The 15,643-nt window shown below is 43.5% G+C and overlaps 1 long non-coding RNA gene across 2 annotated transcripts in view; it reads left to right on the top strand.

Annotated features, from left to right (window-relative positions):
- The window catches only part of LOC147572452 (uncharacterized), a 72,461-nt gene that overhangs the window by 7,660 nt on the left and 49,158 nt on the right, over positions 1 to 15,643 (top strand). For both annotated transcript variants that reach the window (XR_015245785.1, XR_015245784.1), the window contains 2 exons: positions 1,733 to 1,856; positions 4,528 to 4,690. This is a non-coding gene — a long non-coding RNA (uncharacterized LOC147572452). The remainder of the gene's footprint in view (positions 1 to 1,732; positions 1,857 to 4,527; positions 4,691 to 15,643) is intronic.

The following is a 15,643-nucleotide window of genomic DNA, read 5'->3' as shown; positions in this document are numbered from 1 at the left end:
CCTCGTGAGGGTTTTGCTGCCCAATTAAAGATCTTGTAAAATGCTTGGCTTAGTATCTTTGAACGTAGAATCACACCGGAAGTGCTAGCTGTGATGGTCAAGATGGCGGAGAAAGGGGGAAGGGCGGCCGTGTGACAAGTGGAAGAGAGAGCGGTGCCCGGTTTTGGCCAGTGGGTAGGAGTCATGCAGGTAGAGAGACCAGGTGCAGAAGGAACCCGTTTGTAAGAACAGATCACATTTTTGCTTTGGGTCTTCTTGAGTGGAAAGTGTCACCGTTCACTTTTCCCGATTGGCACTGAATGCCAGGCACTCTGCTAAGCACATTCCATGCATCATTTCTTCTAGAATTCCCCCTCCCCACTGCAGCCCCCTGAGATAAGGCTTAGTAACACAGGGCAAGGTTAAGTAGCTTGACGCGTTGTTGAGCAGAAGATCTGGGATTTGAACCCAGGTCTGTGTGCCTCCAGCAGTGCACTCTATAAGCTGCCTTGACTGGATATCTTGACTGGAGTTAGGAAGTCGGTCCATGTGCGTGTGTGCACCCATGTGCACACACTTTTAAAGCTAACATGGTCTTAGGGGGCGCATAATGGTTTGCAATGCTTCCTGCCTAGGCAGCGGTCTGCCCCTTCATCTGGGGTCCCTGTGTGTAAATTTGGCCCCTAGACTTGGGGACTTCTTTTACAACAGGTGCTCTCCTGCGCTTGTGCTCAGAGTCAGTGACTCAGTGCTCAACTCTCACCCAGTCTTCCTGCCTCATTCTCAATCCCCCCACATGGCATCCTGGTCTTGAGAAGTGCATTAGCATCTCTGAACCTCAGTTTCCTCCTCCGAACAACTTAAGCAGTTAGAGAATTGCAGGAAGCATCAAAAGAGACAGAGTTTTCTTGAGGAAAAGTGCTGTTTCCGATTTCTCACCAGTCCCAGTGCCTGGGCCAGCGCTGGGCATATACTGGGTGCTCTCTGGTTTCTGAACGAATACATGCCCAACTTACTGCTTATGCTGATATGTATGGTGCAGGGTCCACCCCTGTTTTTGACTCTACTGAGATTGCTTCCTTTTCTACTTGTCCTGCTGTCCTGAATGGTTACCCCAATTTTAGTGCTTTAGGGCTGACTTTCTTTAAAGTTTTGGAGTCAGCTAAACCACAATGGCAGAACTGGGTTACAGCGCTGGTGTTGGGTGTTGCTCATATATGTGACGGGGATGGGGAGGGGGTGGGAGGTAGCAGATGTGGAGGGACAAGGGTGTAGACTGGATCCTATTTCCTCCACAGACTTTTTTTGTAATTGAACGTATGAATTTACATGCAGTAAATGGAACCCAGGTGCTATGGTTGAATCTTAAAGGCCAGTGTGATGGTATTAGGAGGTGAGGCCTCTGGGGGGAGGTTAGGTTGTGAAGATAAAGCCTCATGAATGTGATTAATGCCTCATAATGGAGGACCTCAGAGAGCTCCCAACCCCTTCTGCCCTGTGAGGATACAAGAAGTTGGAGACCCAGAAAAGGGCCCTCGCTCAGTCATGCCACCACCTTGACCTTGGACTTCCAGCTCCCAGAACTGTGAGAAATAAATTTCTGTTGTTTACAAGACGCCCGGGCTGTGGCATTTTGTTACAGCAGCCTGAACAGACAGCAGGGTACAATGAGTTGGTTTTTAACAGTTTTCTGTTCTTTTAATAACAATACTTCAACATGACAAATTTCAAATATTTCCCCCCTTCTTTCCAGGTATTTACACTTTCAGTAACCTGCGTATGGATCCCACTGCTATTTAATTAAGACTTAAACCTATAAAGATGCACATTTAATACTCAGAGTAAACCCTTGACTTATTTCCTTTGAAGATAAACAGGTGAGATACCTTCTTGAACTCAGATTTCTGAGATAATTAAGATTAGTTGCCATAGAGAGAGAGACAGAAACGCATTAAAATGTATCATACTTTTCGTGTTTAGGAAACTCACTTAGTTAAATATTCAGGGCCATTAAATCTACCCAGACCCAGATACCTATTAATCTGCTGGCCACACAGCCTCCAGAGTGATCTGTCTTTGTCAGGAAAGCCTTCTAATTGCTCTGTTCCTCTGCGCGGAAACTTCTAATGGCTCACCATTGTCCTGTGTACAGATGATGTTCCCGACCCTCAGGGCCTGACCCAGCCTCCTTTCCCCAGCTCATTTGCTACTCCCTAGCCTCATAGGTGCCTGCTGGCCCCCGCTGGCCCCTGCAGTGTGCCAGTTCTCTCTATATTATATACCCTTTGGGTCCTCTGTCTTGTCCTCTTGTGACTTACGAGGTCCCGCTCACTCTGTAGGTACCCACTTCAAATTCCACATCCAGGTTAAATGCTGGGCCTCTAGATTCCTCCAGACAGAATTACCTTAGGCTTTCTTGGACTTTGTACCTGTATGACAATTCTCATTATAATGTACCATAATTATGCATTCCCCACCCACCCCCCTCCCAGACTGAGAGCACCTTGGGGCCCAGAGACAAATTCATTATATGAATATGTAGAATGCCTTATATGAATGTGGAGATTCATATACTATCTAGCTTATAGTAGGTCCTGCATTACTCTTGTTGGAGGAAATTAAGTTGATGGCATTACATGGTCAGTTAATAGTGTGTGTTAGGATGTTACAGAGATTTTTTCAAGGAATGAATTATGTGACCCAGCCTTTTCTGTGGTGCCCCGTATGAAAGCTCCAGAGAGTGTGTGTGTGTGTGCATGCGTGTGTGCGTTCGTGTTTTAATGTTTATTTTTGAGAGAGAGAGAGAGAGAGAAAGAGAGAGAGAGTAGGGGAGGGGCAGAGAGAAGGGAACAGTTTGGCCCCTTGCTGACAACACAGAGCCTGATGCACGCTCAAACTCAAGAACCATGAGATCAGGACCCGAGTTGAAGTTGGACGCTTAACCGACTGAGCCACGCAGGTGCCCCCGTTCTCTCTCCACTGATGTTTAGATTGTTACCAGTTTTCTGTGGGTAAACAGTGCCATAGTGAATGAACTTGGCAGTGGTCCTTGATAAGGCCATCATAGGGACCTGTTTAGAGAATTGTGCCCTTGAAGCAGAACGAACAGCACTGGCTTGTGGAGAGCACCATTTTCACACATTTAAATGACTATTAGGGAGTCAGAGTTTAAGAGAAGGAAAGCCCTTTTGAAACCGCTAGTCCCAGCCACTGCTTCTGTGGGCAAGAAAGCAAACTTGTCCAAGGTCACGTGGCCCTTTGGACACAGCTGATGTTAGGACACAATCTCTTGACTCTCAGTCCATGCTTGGCAGAACTGCCTGTGGTGTGCCCAGGCACTTCCAGTGGTCAACTCCCCCAAATTGGCTGAGCTGCACGATGTGAACATAGCTCTTGATTGGAGGACGTGAGGTGTAAATGAATGAGCAAAGATTTGGGGCCAAGCTGACCTGAAGTGAATCCTGTCTCCAGCTCTTACAGTACTTGACTATGAACCTTGATATCCCCACATGACAAAAAACACTTGTCACAGGTGGCGTGGTGGTGTAAACCCCCTGCCCCACCCTGCCCGGTGCAGATGCTACGTGGGAACTCCCTTCCTCCCACCTGCTTCTCCTTCTTCCTTCCAATGCAGTTGTTAGGAGAAGCAAATCGGCAAAAAAATTTTTTTAAAGCTCACTTATTTATTTTGTGTGTGAGAGAGAGAGTGCAAGTTGGGCAGACACAGAGGGAGAGAAAGAGTCCTAAGCAGGCTCCATGCGGTCAGTGCGGAGCCCGATGAGGGGATGAACTCATGAACTGTGAGATCACGACCTGAGCCAAAATCAAGAGTCGGGGGCTTAACTAACTGAGCCACCCGGGAGCATCCCCCACCCCAGAAAATTTTTCATAAACCTTCAAGGAAGCAAAGGCTTCAGAGAGCAAACCAAAAGCAGTGTTCTGTGTGGATACATGTAATTTCAAGCTTTATTTTGTTCTGAAAATAATGTCCTAACTCAGATGTTTCTAAGCAAACTACGAATATATTAGAGACATCACTCTCAGAAGATGTGTGGTGATAAGACTGAGAACGATTAGGGAGAACAGAAATCCTTTGATAATCCTCATTTTAAAATAAAACTCTGTTTTTTCTGAGTATAAAACCTTTTTTCCCCCAATTATGATGTGTTTTGCAAAAACATGGAAAGTACAGAAAAGTATGAAGAAGAAAGTAAAAGTAATGCATAATTCCATAGGCACTATTAGCCTTTTGATGAGTTTCCAGGCTTTTTTCCTGTGCAGATTGTGATATGTGCCACTCGAATGTCCCTTTGCTAGAGAGCTGGTGAGCTGCTTCGGAAGTGGCCTCAGCTTTTGAAGCAAAGTCCTAGTTTCTAGAGCTGGCCCCAGACGGTGACTGAGCAAGGCTGCTTCATAGGAGCCTATCTAGTTTTCAGACAGTTTCTCCTCAGATGGCTGTTGGCTTTTTATTTGGCTTTGGGACATATAAAAGTTTTACATTTTTAAAAAATATTTATTATTATTATTATTACTATTCTTTTTTTTTAGAGAGCGAGAGTGAGTGAGGGAGGGGCAAAGGGAGAGGAAGAGAGAATCTCAAGCAGGATCCACACCCAGTGCAAAGCCTGATGCAGGGCTCAATCCCAGGACCCCAGGATCACAACTTGAGCCGAAATCGAGAGTGGGATGCTCAACCGACTGAACCACCCAGGTGCCCCAAAAGTTTTACATTTTTATGTAGACTAATCTAATGTTTCATTTTTTTTTGATTTCTTCCAGTGTTTTTATGCCTAAAAAAATCTTTCTTCATCCAGAGATCAGGCAAAATCTTCATTTTTTTCCCCTTTTGTTCATAGTTTTATTTGTTAAGTCTTTAATCTGTCCAATATTTATTTTGTTTTATGGTGTCAGGTGAAGAATCTAGAAGGAGCTCATTTAAAATAGTTTTCTGGGCCCCACTTATTGACCAAAGGCAAGTTACTTAATCTGTTTTAACATCCATTTCTTTATTCACAGAGGGTAAAGGAAATCCTACTTCGCAGGGTTAGGTTGAAGAAGAAAACAGGTCATGGATATGAAAGCATTTTATAAATGCCATAGGAGTGTTGGTTTTTGCAGTTGTTTTTAAGTGAGAAAATCATGTGTGAATGCTTGTTTGGTCTGGTCTTGTTCCAGTCCACTTATGAAAACAACACTGACAGGGCTGGCTCCGAAGATCCCAACAAACCCAAGACTATTGGACCCACAGAGAGGTTGTAGGGTGCCACAGAGGAGTTCAAACGTAGGCTGTTTATAATACGTATGATTCAAGGGCCCATATGTTTATGGGTACGGAGCAAAGTAGAATTCATTCTATATTGGGGTGGGGGTGCTGATCCATCAGGGAAAGTGGCCAAAGCCTTTCATGAGTAGTGTCTGATGAGGGGAAACAGTTATTTGTCTCTGGAGTCCTGAAGGACCACAGAGCGGTTGGGATTTCAGGAATTATTTGAATGATAGGAGACACATGGCCTGGCATGTTGAGAGGGAGGGTTTTCCAGCCATGCTGTGCTGTTTTGGAGCTGGCCTGGGGGCTGGTCGAAGTCAGACTCAGAAGGGTGAGTTGGACTGTGTTATCTTGGTGTGGCCACGATTTTCTCTCCTCATTTAGACAAGAAGAGAGATCTCTTATTTCTCATCGGAGGGAGATACAAAAGAAGGTTGCTGGCAGATAGAGAGCCAATTCTTAATCACTGAGAGGAGAGGCTAGCTGAAGACCTAACATCCTAAGGAAGGCTCTCCAGATGTAAGCATTTCACCTCCAAATTATTTATTGACTTGCTTTCTTCTTTCCTCTCTTTTCAAACCTACCAGCATGTTTCAAATGTGTTTAATTACAGGAGGTCTGGAGTCTGATGGAGCCCCTAAAAGGATACTGTCCCTAAAAACTGGTAGCAGAGAGAGAAGTGTGGAAGAAGGAAAATAAGACAAAAATACGTTCTTCGAAGTTAGGAGTTCTGTCTCCTTCATTTTTGAGTGATTTAGGGAGTTTCGTACAGAGAGCAGGAAGCAGTGGGTGTACAAGATGTACTGGTTGGTTGAATTAGGGAGAGAACAGACCAGAGAAACACCCTTTGGTTAGTCAAGAGTTAACACGGTTCTCTTGAAGAGAGTAATTGGCGGTGGCTGAGTTATAGTAACACTGCACATTCCCTGCTAAGTGCACATTTCCTGTTCAGGACGTGGATTTGATGGGGCCTTTTAAAAGTAGGTGACTTAGGCGGTTCTTTTTATTGGGGGGAAAATCAAGATAATATGGTCTGGCTTTGGAACCTAATTTCCCATTATTCCTCATCAAGGGCCTTCATCCAAGCCACGCACGTCTACTCGTGATTCTCCAAATCTAAACAGACTGCACAGATCCTGCCTCTGAACCTTTGTTTATATTGTTCCTTCCAAAGGCTGCACCCTGTCCTCTCCCCTCTCCTGAGATCCTACTCTCCTTCAAGACCTGAGTCTAGCTTCTTTTTTTTTTTTTTAATATTTGTTTGTTCATTTTGGGGGGGGGTGCGTGGGGAGGGGCTGAGAGAGAGAGAATCCCAAGCAGGTTCCTCACGTGGGGAGGGGCTGAGAGAGAGAGAATCCCAAGCAGGTTCCTCACTGTCAGCACAGATCCCCGCGCGGTGCTTGAACTCACAAACCGTGAGATCATGACCTGAGCTGAAATTAAGACCGGGTTGTTTAACTGACTGAGCCACCCAGGCACCCCTAGCATCGTTTGCAAAGCTGCCTCAAAAGCCCTTCCAACTTTCCTCCTTTTCCTGCACTCTCTCCCTCTCTGATTTTCTCCTCTCACTGTTAATGTGTATGTAATTTATTTGCACTCATATTCTCTGATGCAAAGTTAGTGTTTTATATGCATACATTTGAATCTTCAATTAGATAATATATTTCTTATTGTCTGAGACCTAGTTTTCTATTTCCTTATTATCTACCCCCCCCCATAGTGCTTAGTATAAATCTGCCCGCAGACCAGGTAGCAAAAAGTTATTTGATAGTTTGATGATTTCAGAAGATTCCATGATGCTCACCCCCAGGTAAATTATCTTTGTGATGCTAACAAGGCAGGAACAAAGGCAAAGTTTGATTTAGGCCAGCACGTGGAGCATACTGTCAAGGGGAACGAAATAGTTGCCATGAGGGTACATCAGCTACTGGTCAGTCTTTCTCTTTCTGAATTCTACGGGAAAGTCTGGCTTCCTGGATGAAAAGCAACTGAGGCATGACCCTGTCCTCTGTGCACAGGCCAAGCATGGGAGACAATAAGGATACCGATGACTAAAAGACAGCATGGTAAATTGGATAGAGGGATATAGAGAGGGTTATGGGAGTCCAGAGAGAGGGCATCCAAATGAAGCTGGGTTAAGCCATCAGGGAAGACTTCCTGGAGGATGCAGTGCTTGACCTAGGTTTAGATACAGAAGAAAGGAAAAGATTTCGAACACCATCACAGTCCAGGTCAGGAAAGGGTGTGCGGGGAAATTTAGAAAGGGAACTTTTCTAAGATCAAGTTATTTTACAAAGAAGCAGCACTGGGAAATCAAGGGAATTTAATTACAACTGCCTCACGAGCAGGATTTGAAAAGGAGTGGGAAGCTCATGGAAACCTTAATTGCTGAGAAAAGTTAAGAGGAGAAATATGACAGAAGTAATAGGTCTGTATGTATGTCATGTCTGATTTGTCATTTTTCTAGACAGGCACTCTGCCTCCTGCCTTCTAGGTTAGAGGAAAAAAAGATCCTTCGGCTGCTAAGGTGAAGATAGCATTTAGGATGCAGAAATGGGACTTGGAAGTACTCCTGATTCCTTTTAGGGAAGAAAAGGTCCATCTCGGCTTACCTCATTGCTAAGAAGAATAATAAGCATTTGTTCAGCGATAATAATGTGTGAGGTGCCTGAAAGAGCCCTGAATCAGGCTAAATAATTTCTTCCTTCCTTTAGAAAATAAAAAACAGCTTGCCCGATTTCTCTTCCAATTTGTTCTTGTGGCTTTCCATTCCTTTGGAAATCCGGAGGATGCCTATTTTATGAGCTTTTGTGGACCAGCCCTTCGATACTCAGGGAGGGTGTCCTTGTGTGCATTAAGCTGGGTCTTTAAGATTAATGCAATATGCAGGAACATGTGATCAATGATATGGCATTAGCAACTTTTACTTTGGCAAGTGGCTGCATGTTGAAGGCATCTGGAAAAATTGTAAATCACAGCATGACCAGAGCATCAGCCACAGACATCAAGACAGGGGAATGGCCAAGTGAGAAGGATGGACCTAGAGCCTCCTGGGTTGTCCACACAGGTATTGCTAGAGACAGAGAAGGATGTAAGGATGTCCCAGCATAGAGGGGCTAGAGGACACAAATCTGTTGGTACCCATAAAGGGAATCAATATGGAGAAGAGTCTCCATATACAGGTATAAGGGTAGATTAGACAATCTCCAAGGTTCTGTCCAACTCAAATTTTGATTCCATGACTCTCTAAATAAGGACTTAATGAGTTTTTTCAATAGGCTCTAATATCTCATAGACCAATGGAGTCCTTGGCTACACACACACACACACACACACACACACACACACACACACACATAAATTATATACAATGTAACTATATAATATACTAAAATATATTAAAAATATAAATATATTATGTTTGATTCATATATAAAATGTATATATATTATATAATTATTAAAGCTCAGAAAGATATATATTTATATATAATATATAAATATATATAATATCACTATATAACATACAAATATACATATAAAGTATATAAATATATAATTAAATAGTATATAATTATATAAACATAATTATATAATATATATAATTTTCATGAGCTTTAATACTTTACATTTGTGTAGTACTTTACAGTTTGTGGGGATTTAATCTCACAGACTCTATTGGTTATCTGTTGCCACAATGATGCCATATAACAAAGAGCTCTGCAATGTCAGTGCCATACGACAACAAGTGTTTATTGCTCACATGTCTGTAGCTTTGCGGTCTTGTCTAGGCTTGCTCACATAGCTGGACATTGGCTGGCTGTCGGTTGATCTAGGATGGCCTCAAGCTGAGGTGACTTGGGTGTCTCCTAGCTTTCAACAAGCTAACCCAGACATGTCCTCCTGTGGCAGAGAGGGTGATAGAAGAGGCAAAAGAGAGCAAGCAGAAACTTGCAAGGCCTCATTTACTCCTATACTGGCCAGAGGAAGTCACAGGGCTGAACTCGGTGTCAAGGTGTGGGGGACTGTGCTCCATTCTTTTTGTTAGAGCAGCTGCAGAATCACCTAGGAAAGGCTGTAGATATAGGTGAAGTAGCAATCTACCACACAGATGTGGCCTTGCTTAATCCTGTCGGTGTCATCCTTTACCCTGGTATTATTCCTGCTTTTACAGATTAAAACATGGACACCAAAGAGGTCAGCAACTTATACGAGGCCACATGGATCATAGGAACTGGAATATTGGCTTTCCTGCTATAAAATCAAGGCACTTTCTGTTGTTCTACACCATGCTTAATTAAAAGCATGAATCCCAGGAGTGTTGTCAGGGACTTCCTAGAGGTAGACTGGTAAAGTGTGAGGCCCTCAATGTTGCGTGAGTTGCAGAATACACAAACTTTTACTTATGTGTTCTAATCCTTCTATGTAAAATATGATACTTTAACAAAATAATATATGGACCCAAGGAATTTACTAGTCATCTAAACATTAGTTTCTTTGTAACTAGATAGTTACTTCATGTATTTGTCAGAGTAGGCTAAATGCTGTGACTAAGTACCCCTAAATCTTAGTGATGTAGGAAAAAGTTTATTTCTTGCTCATATTGGCCAGAACTCTGGCACATAGCCACATCTAATAATAAAGAAGGCTGGTAAATATAATATAACTGTATGGAGAAAAGAGGATATTGATAAATACTTAGCAAGACTCAAAGGAATGGACCATAGTATAGGTAAGTTTTGCAGGGAGACTAGGAGGTATGTGGTAGGTGATGGAAGACGTAACAAAGGAAGATGGGACAGAAAAGCCCATAGCTTGAGACTCTATCCAAGGAAATGTGTAGACCATTGGATCTAAGACATTTTGCACAAATATACTCTCTTGTCAGTAGGTGGGATGACAATTAGGAATTTAAGAATTTAAATCTGATTATGTCACTCCTCTGCTTAAAAGCCTTCAATGTTTACCCTAAGAATAGACGGTTGATGTGTGTTACACAGTCTTCCAAAATGTATCCTCTGTCTCTCCAGCCTTATCTGCTATACCTTCCCATTCACTTTTTTTTTTTTTAATGTGAGGATCTCTCATCTATAGGCCATTAATCATGCTATTTCTTCCATCTGTTCAGAATCTTCTTTTCTGAAACCCCCTTCTCAACCATTCTTTTTCTGGCTGAGACCTACTCATTTGTCAGTTCTCAGCTTAAAAATTACACCCTCCCAACAACCAAAGGTAGGTCCAAAATTAAAACACCAAACCACAGATCTAAGAACCTGAGAGAACACCAACAGAGAACACCAAACAGCATAAATACCAAAACACAAACACATCTATACATATCATTCAAAATATTAAAAGCCAAGAGATATTATTTTTTTAGATGTTTATTTATTTTTGAGAGAGAGAGAGAGAGAGAGAGAGAGAGAGCAAGCAGGGGAGGAGCAGAGAGAGGGAGACAGAATCCCAAGGAGGATCCATGCTTTAGCACAGAGCCTGATACAGGGCTCAAACCCACAAACTGTGAGATCATGACCTAAACTGAAACCAAGAGTTGAATGCTTTACTGACTGACCTACTCAGGCACCTCAAGCCAAGAGATATTCTTGAAGGCCCCTGAGAAAAAAAAGACACGTTGCACTTAGATAACAGTTATGGCAGACTTCTCATCACAAACTATACAAGCCAGAAGACAATGGAGTAGCATTCTTACATTTCTGAAAGAAGAAAATGTCAACCCAGAATTCCATACCCAGCAAAAATATCTTTTGAAGATTAGGAAGAAATAAAAAAATCTCATTGGACAAATAAAAACTGAACTAATTTACTTTTAGCAGACTTAGAAGTACAATAAATGTTAAAGGAATTTCCTCAAGAAAATAAAAATGATACCAGACAGACTCTTGGATCTACACAAAGAAATGAAGAGCACTGGAAATGGAATAAATGAAGATAAATTTAAATGCATTATTTCTTCAAATATTTTTCTGCCATGTTTTCTTCTTCTGGGATCGCAAATATATGCATATTAGACTCTTCAATATTGTCCCACAGTTCTTGGGTGCCTTTTTTTTTTTTTTTTTTTTTGGCTCTTTTTTCCTTTGGGTTTTCCTTTGGGTAATTTCTATTGACCTATCTTTAAACTTACTTATTAATTCCCTTATTCATTTCAAGTCTATGATGTGCCCATTGGAAACATTCTTTATCTCTGTGACTATGGTTTTCATTTCTAGCATTTTCATTTGATTCTTTTTTACAGTTTCTCTCTCTTAGTGGAAGTTACCCATCTCATCATGTATGTTTTTCATTTTTTCCACTAGAGCCTTTTACCATAATAATCATAAGTATTTAAAAATTCCCTGTTTGGTGGTTCTGACATGTGTGTCACATCTGAGTCTGGTTCTATGGATTGCTTTGCCTTTTGACAATGTTTTTGTTGTTCTTGTTTCCTTGCATACCTTGTAATTTTTTGATGAAAGCCAGACATCTTGTCTAGGGTATTAGAGACTGAGTTAAATAGTTGTTACCCCTGGAAATGGACATTTTTTCCTATTCTTAGCATTTAGCATGGAGGGTTGAATCAGCCTAATTAAGAGTTGGAAACCAGTTTGGGATTTGTCGTTGCTATGGTTACTTTCATTATAACACAGTTTTAAACTCCTTTGGTGTTGGGCGCCTGGATGGCTCAGCCGGTTAAGTGTCTGACCAGTTTAGGTCATGATCTTGTGGTCCATGAGTTCGAGTCCTGTGCCAGGCTCTGTGCTGACAGCTCAGAGTCAGGAGCCTGCTTCAGATTCTGTGTCTCCCTATGTCTCTGCCTCTCTCTCTGTCTCAAAAATAAATAAAAACATTAAAAATTTTTAAATTTCTCTGGTGTTTAGGGTGGTGGCTGGTTTATTGGAAGGTTTTCTCCCCACGGTGTCTGCTCTACCTTTGGGTGTAGATCTTCCTTTTGCCCTGTGCTTCCATGGGGTTTCTCACCATGATTTTGCACCTCTTTCAGCAGTAGAGTACTATCAGTAGTTACTAGATGCTTATTAGCCTGGTGGGGGGTGGGGAGCATTCTCTGAAGTTCTGATTAAGTCTCCATTGTAGCCAGGTCTTGTGTCTCTACATCTTGGAGGTGGTGCTTTCTTAGTGGTTTTCCTTTACCTTTAACTATAGGTCTCTGGGTCCAGAACATATTCCTGCTCCTTCCCAAGACTATAGAGCTGCTCCCCTGCCTTTCCCCAGCTACAATAGCTTTTCACCAGTGTCCTAGGATTGACAGGGTTTGTTGCCCTTCTGCCAATATTTCCAAGCTAGATTTGATAGGAGATAAGAATCTAAGTGGAATTTCAGACATTTCCCACAGTGTCTGCTACTTCTTTCTCCCAGGCCTGCAGTGCATAGGATGCTGCCTGAAGACTCGTGTCCTATTCTCCATCTTTTTTGTGTATCCTTAATGAGGTCTGTGGAGGAAAACCTGTTAGAGGGTGTGAATTTGCCTTTGTCTGTGTCCCAAGGGTTTCTATAGGCTCTTGCTGGTCTAAGCTCAGCCTTTAGCAATTTGTTGAAATTTTTGTTGATTTTTATTCTTTGTTTATATATTTATTTTTGAGAGAGAGAGAGAGAGAGCGAGCACATGAACTGGAGAGGGACAGAGAGAGAGGGAGTGAGAGAATTCCAAGCAGGCTCCATGTTCTCAGTGCAGAGCCCGACATGGGGCTCAATCACATGAACCACGAAATCATGACCTGACCTAAAATCAAGAGTCTGATGCTTAACAGACTGACCCACACAGGTGTGCCAATTTGTTGAAATTTTTAGCTGAATTAGTCTTATCTGGGTCCAGCGGCATTGGCCCCAGATAATCAAGTGCTTATATTTGTCTCTCTCTGGAGGTTCCTGTAGTTTCCTTGGGTTTGGGGTTAGCTGACTGTCTTTCAGTCCCAGATCTCTGATGGGTCAAGAAAGGTGAATTTGCAGATTATTCAACTTTTCTTTTTCTTGGTGTAATGGTAGGAGTGATGTTCTTTCCAGTTTTCTACATCCTAAGTGGGAAGCTAACACATAATTCTTAAAACATTTGTGTATCAATTTTTCCATTTTTCAAGAGTATAGAACAGTATTTATTATAGTATCATTTCCAGACCATCAGTATCAGAGTGTTAAGGCTTATTAAAAATGCTGATTATGGAGCCACACTCTAGGCTTATAAATCTGAAAATCTAAGGGCATTCATTTTACCAAGCTCCCCAGGTGATTCTCATGCATTTTTTAAAAAAGTTTATTTATTTTGAGAGAGAGAGAGAGAGAGAGAGAGAGAGAGGGAGGAGGGGTAGAGAGAGAGGGAAACAGAGAATCCCAAGCAGGCTGTGTGGGGCTCGAACCCACGAAACTGTGAGATCATGACCTGAACTGAAACCAAGAGTCAGATGCTTAACCCACTGAGCCACCCAGGTGCCCCATCTCATGCATTTTGAAATTTGAAAATGGTTGGATTCACAATTAGCCGTGAACATTTATTGGCACTTATTATAGTGCACCCGGCATATTACAAAGATTATCTTACTTAATCTCACAACAAACCTATGATATAGGCACTTTTATCATCCTTTTTTTTTTCTAAATTTTTTAATGTTTATTTTTGAGAGAGAGAGGCGCGTGCGAGTAGAGGAAGGGAAGAGAGGGAGGGAGACACAGAATCCAAAGCAGGCTCCAGGCTCTGAGCTGTCAGCACAGGGCCTGACAGGGGGCTTGAACTTGTAGACTGTGAGATCATGACCTGAGCCGAAGCCGGGTGCTGAGCCACCCAGGCGCCCCTATCGTCCTTCCTTATACACTATGCAGCTGGGTCTCAAAGAGGATAATTAGCTTATCCAAGGTAACACAGCTGGGATACAGCAGGGGTGGAATTTGAACTCAGATGGTCTGATTCTGAAGCCCCAGATCTTTTTAAACATTGAGCTATAATTCACATTTCTATCTTTTAAAGCGTACCATCAGTGGTTTTTATTATATTTACAAGATGATACAATCATCACCACTCTCTAATGGCACATTTTATTTTCATCGCCCCCCCCCCCCCCAAAAGCAATTTGGTACCTGCTAGCAGGCACCCCCCCCCCCCCCCCCGCCCCCCTCCAGCTCCCGGCACTCACTAACTCACTTTCCATCTCTAAGGATTTGTCTCTTCGGGACATTTCATGTAAATGCAATCATACAATACGTGGCCTTTTGTGTCTGGCTTCTTTCACTTAGTAAAGCTGGAGATCTTAACCACCGTGTCAGAAAATTAGAAACGGGATCGTATCTGCTTAGACAAAAAGAACTAACACCTGTCAGCTCGCTGGTGCAGGAGGAGACAGGCTACCCAGGAGACACAAAGACAAGAATTCCATTCAGTTTAGTGAAGACTAATAAAGACCACGTGTGTTACGCGCGAGAGCGGTTTCGCGCGGGGAGGGGGGTACCTGGGTGGTGGGGTCTGGTGTCCGGGGCAGTTCCGGCTTCAGGTGGCCGCATTCCCCGCGGGCTCCAGATGCCGGGAGCAGAGGGGAACCCGGCGGGCGCGCAGGAGACGACGTCCCCGCGGAAGCTTCTGCAGGAGTCCCAATGTCCGTGACCTTGGCGCGCCCCGCCTCTGCCCTGCGCAGCTCTGGGCCGGGCTGTGAAGGCGGCTCCCCACGCAAACTCAAGCTCCCCGAGCCGCGAGAGAGGCTGGGGGAGCCGCAGAAATGCGTTCGTCAGGAGGTTTGGTCAAGCCTCCCTGATGAGGCTGAAGCACTGATGACAGGACGCGGCCAAACTTCAGGCTTGGGCCTGACGCCGTGGACCGTCCCGCCTCCCCCCCACCTACAGGAATGATGGTACAGTTTTGAGGCGGCCTCTACAACGCTTTGCAAAAAGTTCGTGAGTTTGGTTTGTTAGGAAGAGTTGAAATGAAGAATGTGAGTGGAGAGAGAAAACTGGGGTGCCTCCTGAGAGCAAAATCTGGGGCCAGATACTCCATATGGATGCACATCAGAATTGCCCCTGGGGTGTGATAAAAATAGATTTCTGGGCTTCACTGGGGGAAATTCTGGTTTTGGGGTCTAAACAGGGCCCCGTGTCCCGTGATTCTAATAGGCCTCTGCAGGTGATGACGAGTGAGGGGCCAGGGCCAGGCTGGCACACACAGCTGGAGGGTAATAGTTTTCCGCGTTTAATGTGCATGCGAATCATCTGAAGGTCTTATTAAAATTCAGAATCTAATTCATTCAGCAGGTCGGAGAAGGGGCCGGAGAGTCTGCGGTTCTGACGACCTCCTGATTCGCTATCCGGGGACCACCTTTTGAATGGCAAGGTTGTAGGGGATACCGGCTTAAGGATAGAAAGCTCTGGCTCTCACTCAGGGTGCTTGCCATCTAGGGCGGGGAGC

This window comes from Puma concolor, chromosome E4, assembly GCF_028749965.1.
Source record: "Puma concolor isolate L17-30 chromosome E4, mPumCon1.1.hap2, whole genome shotgun sequence".
Classification (NCBI taxonomy): domain Eukaryota; kingdom Metazoa; phylum Chordata; class Mammalia; order Carnivora; family Felidae; genus Puma; species Puma concolor.
This window is presented reverse-complemented; position numbering and strand designations above follow the sequence as displayed.